Here is a 7258-nt window from a genome sequence, read left to right on the forward strand (position 1 = left end):
GCGTTGAAATATTATATGGGTAAGTATTGACTTCTTGATTGGTTTTGATAGTATGCATTACAACTTTGAACTTTGACTCTTCTGTGAATTTCGGAGACTCGCGTCGAAAACCTTGTTATCGCTACTCCTACTTAACGGAAAGTCATAGAGACATGAAACCTTCGCTAATGAATTCACAGTAAAACCCTCTTGCAAAGAAAAAATAATCAAAGGGATACGAAAACCCTTAAGCATAGTTATTGCCCCTGAAAGTCTCCAATATCATTATCTAAGCCTATAACTTTTATATTAACATAGATAGAGACATGGGGTCACTTGCTTTAAGATCGATGACCTTTGACCTTCAAAATGAGGTCAAGGTCAAAGGTCAAGGTCATCATCAATTTTTTTTCCATTTTAAAGGTCTTTCAAAGGATTTTTAGCATTGAGAAACTAACCGAAAGTAACCGAAAACCCCTAAACAAATTATTGCCCCTGAATGTCTTGATTAACGTTTTTAAGCTGATAGCTTTTACATTAATATAGATAGAGACATGGGATCATTTGCATTAAGAGCGATGACCTTTGACCTTCAAAATGAGGTCAAAGTCATCGTGAAAATTATTATTTAAATTTTCAAGGTCGTTTTGAGTTTCGTACATCATCTTAAATATTCTTAAATATCTTTTTTTAAATCATTGTAGGTGGAAAGCCCTCTAATTGTTCGCGAACAATTAGGATTACTAGTTATTATTATTGTTCTTTTTCTTACCGATTTTGTGCACGCGATTTCTCTAAAATGGCCAGATAGATTTTCATGAAACTTTCAGGAAAGATGTAAAATAAAATTTTCTAAAACAGTTTTTTTTTAGTTTTGCCAAAATCGCTTCCGGTCGCAAGTTACGGCCGAATTTCCGTTTTTCAAATGACATTTTGACCGGGCGTTTTCTCATAAACGGTTAAAAATTCAAACTTTCAGGGATGATAGATGGTGACTTGTAGCTGTGCAATAGGGTATTATCATTGCCATCCGTCACTTCCGGCCGTCACCGGAAATGAAGAAAAGAAACGTTAAATTTCAAACTAATGCTTTTGAAACAAAACTTGCATAGATTAATTAGATATCATTCGGCGTTTCAGAAAATGTTAGACTTACCGGAAGTTTAAACAGCAACTTCCGGTTTTTAGAGAAAAACTTCGAAAAAATGGTCTTTCTTTGTCCTCGTATATCTCGTTTATTTATCAAACTTTTCATATGATATTTACAGATCTTTATGACATTATCCATCTTAAGAGAACCCTGTAACACTATTTCAAAATTCACTTCCGGTCAAAAGTTACGGCCGAATTTCTGTTTTTCAAATAATATTTTGTCCGGGCGTTTACTGAAAAACGGTTAACGATTGAGTCTTCAAACTTTCAGGTATGATAGATTATGACTTGTAGCTGTGCATTAGGGTATTATCATTGCCATCCGTCACTTCCGGCCGTCACCGGAAGTGAACAAAAGAAACGTCAAATTTCAAACTAATGCTTTTGAAACAAAACTTGCATAGATTAATTAGGTCTCTTTCGGCGTTTCAGAAAATGTTAGACTTACCGGAAGTTTAATCAGCAACTTCCGGTTTTTAGAGAAAAACTTCAAAAAATTGATCTTTTTTTGTCCTCGTATATCTCGCTTAGTTATCGACATTTTAATACGATGTTTCAAGATATTATTGACATTAGCCATCTCTGTAGAATCTTTAATACTATTTCAAAATTCTCTTCCGGTCGCAAGTTACGGCCGAATTTTCGTTTTTCAAATAACAGTTCGTTCGGGCGTTTTCTCCTAAACGATTAACGATTGAGTCTTTATACTTTCAGGAATGATAGATAGTGACCTGTAGCTCTGTAATAAAGGTTTATCATAGCTATCCGTCACTTCCGACCGTCACCGAAAGTGAACAAAAGAAACGTCAAATTTCAGAGTTATGCTTTTGAAACAAAACTTGCATAGGTTCATTGGGTCTCTTTCGGAGTTTCAGAAAATGTTAGACTTACCGGAAGTTTAACCTACAACTTCCGGTTTTTAGAGGAACCCTTCGAAAAAATGGTCTTTCTTTGTTCTCATATATCTCGCTTATCTATCAACTTTTTAATACGATGTTTACAGATATTATTGACATTATCCATCTCTGGGATACCCTTTTAATACTATTTCAAAATTCACTTCCGGTCGCGAGTTAAGGCCGAATTTCCATTTTTCAAATGACATTTTGGTTGGCGGTTTTTTCATAAACGGTTAATAATAGAGTCTTTCAACTTTCAGGATATGATTGATGGTGACTTGTAGCTTTCTAAAAAGATTTATAATTGTCATCCGTCACTTCCGGCCGCCACCGAAAGTGAACGAAAGAAACGTCAAATAAATTTACACCTTTCAAACAAAATGTGTGCTTGAAATGATGAAGTGTCTTTTGGAGTTTCAGAAAATGTTACAGTTACCGGAAGTTTAAACAACAACTTCCGGTTTTTAGAGAAAAACTTCGAAAAAGTGTTCTTTCTTTGCTATCATATCTCTCGCTTATAAATGAAGTGTTTGTTATGATTTTCACATATACAATTGACATTATCCATCTTCAGAGTTTAGTGAATTATTTGGGTTTTTTTTTTCAAAAGTCACTTCCGTTCGTTAATATCTACGATTTCCGTTGTTTTTTCTCTCTCCAGGCGTTTTCTAATGAATAATCAAAGATTGAGTCTTGAAACTTTCAGGAAAGTTAGATGGTGACATGTAGATGTGAAATACGTGTTTCAATGTTCCTGCCTTCACTTCCGTCATCCACCGGAAGTACCTTAAAAATATGTAATTTTTCATTTTTTTTTTAAAAATTCTAATACTCATAACATTATTTAATAGAGTGTAATGTCATACCATTTCCACCGGAAGTTGGTTGTTCGAAACCGGAAGTTGTCCCAAAACTGCATTTTTCACCGAAATATTTAGTGTGGGTTCCTACACGGTAAGTGTGGAATTTTCAATCGTTTTATGGACTCCCAAGATACTCGAAAGTGAATAAAACAAAACCGAAATTGTTTGTAATTCATACATCACGTTTTACATGTATATGTTTATAACTGTTTTTTTTAAAAAAATGGTGTTTATTCCATTCATGTATAGTCGTTCCTCAATAATTGAATTCTCCCAGTCAAGATCCTATCTCGTCAGAAATTGGACGGAAGACCTATTCGTTGCTCGCAACGAGATCATTTCTAGTTTCTAGTTTTCTTCTTATTTTTCCTCTTCTTTAGTGAGAAATTTGTCCGCTCGATTTTATGAACATGCTTCAACTGATCGATTTCAAACTTTGTGAGCTGATAGAGGGTCATTAGGAGGGGTGCAATCAACTTTTCAAATTTTCAAAATGGCCGCCGTTTCAAGATGGCGGCCAAAAAACGTCAAAAACTCAAGGTTGTCGGATTTCAACCAAATTCTATTTCTAGGGTAATTTAGTGACCCCGAGTCCATTTCCACCATCAAAAAGTTTTTTTGAGCCGCCATTTTCAAAATGGCCGCCATATACCGAAATATTTCAAAGTGTTAAAATCTGTACAACATTTGGGTTCTGGGGTAAATTGAGGGTCCACAATTCATTTCTAGGATCTGTTTTTCTTTCCAATCAATTTTCAAATCTTTCAAAATGGCCGCCATTGAACAAAATGGCGGCCAAAAATCAAATCCGTCGGATTTCAACCAAATTCAGTTTCTAGAGTTCTTTGAGGATCCTGAGTGCATATCTGGCATCAAGAACCATTTCTGACATGGGGAGGTGTTCGGAGACATTTGTGTTGGCATCCCAACACAGTTATAGCTCGTTATTAGGGTCTTCCGTCTTCAGAGGAAGACCCTTCTATTATTCTATTGTTGATTTTTCACTTTTCTTATTAGGGTCTTCCGTCTTCAGCGGAAGACCCTTCTATTATTCTATTGTTGATTTTTCACTTTTCTTATTATTATTATTATTATTCTTTTTTTTTCTCCTTACCGATTTTTGTGCAGAAGATTTCTCGAGAAACTTTTGACAAGACATGTAGAACAAAAGTTGTTCAGTTTCGCAAGGGTTAACTAACGATGTTAATAAATAGGCCTGCGGGTCTCATGGCTCACCTGAACAGTTGGGTTATTGTTGCAATCTATAACATTTTTGTCAAGAAACTTTTAATAAGACATCTTGAACAAAAGTTGTTCAGTTTTGCAAGATCTTTCGAACAACATCATGAAAAAGGCCAACGGGCCTCATGGCTCGCCTGAACAGTTTGATCAGTGTCACAATTACTAACTTTTTTCTCGAGAATCTTTTGATAAGACATGTAGAACAAAAGTTGTTCAGTTTTGCAAGATCTTTCAAACGATATCAAGAAAAAGGCCCACGGGCCTTATGACTCGCCTTAACAGTGATAAATGTCGCATAACGTTATACTCGTAAATATTTTTTTTAGACATATAGAACAAAAGTTGTACAGTTTATTGAGATCTTTCGTGCCGTATCAAAAAATAGGCCTACGGGCGTCATGGCTCGCCTGAACAGTCGAATTTGTATCACAATTAATAACATTAATAACTTTTTTCTCGAGAAACTTTTGATAAGATATGTAGAACAAAAATTGTTCAGATTCGCAAGCGTTACTAACGATGTTAAGAATAAGGCCTGCGGGTCTCATGGCTTACCTGAACAGTTGGGTTATTGTTGTAATATATAACATTTTAGTCAAGAAACTTTTAATGAGACATCTAGAGCAAAAGTTGTTCAGTTTTGCAAGATCTTTCGAACAACATCATGAAAAAGGCGAACGGGCCTCATGGCTCGCCTGAAGAGTTTGATTAGTGTCACAAGCAATAGCTTTTTTCTGGAGAAACTTTTGATAAAACATGTAGACCAAAAGTTGTTCAGGTTTGCAAGATCTTTCAAACGATATCAAGAAAAAGGCCCACGGGCCTTATGACTCGCCTTAACAGTCTGATAAATGTCGCAATCAATAACTTTTTTCTTAAGAAAATTTCCATAGGACATGTAGAACAAAATTTGTTCAGTTTTGCGAGATATATCTAGAATGATATAAAAAAAAAGATAGGCCTCCGGGCGACATGACTCGCCTGATCAGTCGAATCTGTATCACAGTAAATAACATTATTAACTTTTTTCTCGAAAAAAAGCTGACCCCTTTAATTAGTTGCCGAGAGGTAGAGAGAGTCTTTAATTTATAACATTTAAATGATCAATATTTGTAAAACATTACCAAAGCTAAATTGTACGTCTAGACAATATATTTGTATCATTATTTATGAACGAAAATGTCAGTCAAATTCTTATCTAATCACATCTAAATTTGGACGGAAGACCCACTCGTTGCTCGCAACGAGATCGAATCTAGTTATTATTATTATTCTTTTTTTTTCTCCTTACCGATTTTTGTGCAGAAGATTTCTCGGAGATGGCTGGATCAATTTGCTACAAATTTTCAGGATTGATGCGTTGCCATTTGAAGTTTGTACCGTCATTTCAATTTTCGAAAAATCACTTCCGGTTGGAAGTTATCCCCCTTTTATCGATTTTCAGATGACCATTTTGTCCAGACAAAAACTCAAAAACGATAAAAGCTAGAGTGCTGAACTTTTCAGTGATGTTAGACGACATGTTGTAGTTGTGCACCTGGGTTTTCAAAATTTCCGGAAGCGCCTAGTATGGAAGCTCGGTAGGGGTCGAAAATGGAGTTTAAAAAAGTGTCTCATTTTTCTCCACGTTTTAAATCATAACTATTTACTCGTAAATATTTTGCTTAGACATATATAACAAAAGTTGTACAGTTTATTGAGATCTTTGGTGTCATATCAAGAAATGGGCCCATAGGCCTCATGGCTCGCCTGAACCATTGAATTTCTGTTACAATGATTAACTTTTTTCTCACGAAACTTTTGATAAGACATGTAGAATAAAAGTTGTTCAGGTTTGCAAGATCTATCTAATGATATCAAAAACTAGGCCTCAGGGCGTCATGGCTCGCCTGAACAGTCGAATTTGTATCACAATTAATAACATTAATAACTTTTTTCTCGAGAAACTTTTGACAAGACATGTAGAACAAAAGTTGTTCAGTTTCGCAAGGGTTAACTAACGATGTTAATAAATAGGCCTGCGGGTCTCATGGCTCACCTGAACAGTTGGGTTATTGTTGCAATCTATAACATTTTTGTCAAGAAACTTTTAATAAGACATCTTGAACAAAAGTTGTTCAGTTTTGCAAGATCTTTCGAACAACATCATGAAAAAGGCCAACGGGCCTCATGGCTCGCCTGAACAGTTTGATCAGTGTCACAATTACTAACTTTTTTCTCGAGAATCTTTTGATAAGACATGTAGAACAAAAGTTGTTCAGTTTCTCAAGCGTTAACAAACGATGTTAAGAAATAGGCCTGCGGGTCTCATGGCTCACCTGAACTGTTGGGTTATTGTTGCAATCTATAACATTTTTGTCAAGAAACTTTTAATAAGACATCTAGAACAAAAGTTGTTCAGTTTTGCAAGATCTTTCGAACAACATCATGAAAAAGGCGAACGGGCCTCATGGCTCGCCTGAACAGTTTGATTAGTGTCACAATTACTAACTTTTTTCTCGAGAATCTTTTGATAAGACATGTAGAACAAATGTTGTTCAGTTTTGCAAGATCTTACAAACGATATCAAGAAAAAAGCCCACGGGCCTTATGACGCGCTTTAACAGTATGATAAATGTCGCAATAGATAACTTTTTTCTCAAGAAAATTTCCTTAGGACATGTAGAACAAAATTTGTTAAGGTTTGCGAGATATATCTAGAATGGTAACAAATTTAGGCCTCTGGGCGACATGACTCGCCTGATCAGTCGAATTTGTATCGCAGTAAATAACATTATTAACTTCTTTCTCGAAAAAAGGCTGACCCCTTTAATTAGTGGCCGAGAGTCTTTAATTTATAACACTTAAATGATCAATATTTGTAAAACACTACTGAAACTAAATTCTACGTCTAGATAATATATTTGTATCATTATTTATGAACGAAAATCTCAGTCAAATTCTTATCTCATCGCATCTAAAATTGGACGGAAGACCCACTCGTTGCTCGCAACGAGATCGCATCTAGTTCTTATTCTTATTCTTTTCTTATTTTTCCTCTTCTTTAGTGAGAAATTTGTCCGACAGATTTTATGAACATGCTTCGACTGATCCACTTCAAACTTTGTGAGCTGATAGAGGGTC

The sequence above is a fragment of the Ostrea edulis genome, chromosome 2 (genome assembly GCF_947568905.1).
Source record: "Ostrea edulis chromosome 2, xbOstEdul1.1, whole genome shotgun sequence".
Lineage (NCBI taxonomy): Eukaryota > Metazoa > Mollusca > Bivalvia > Ostreida > Ostreidae > Ostrea > Ostrea edulis.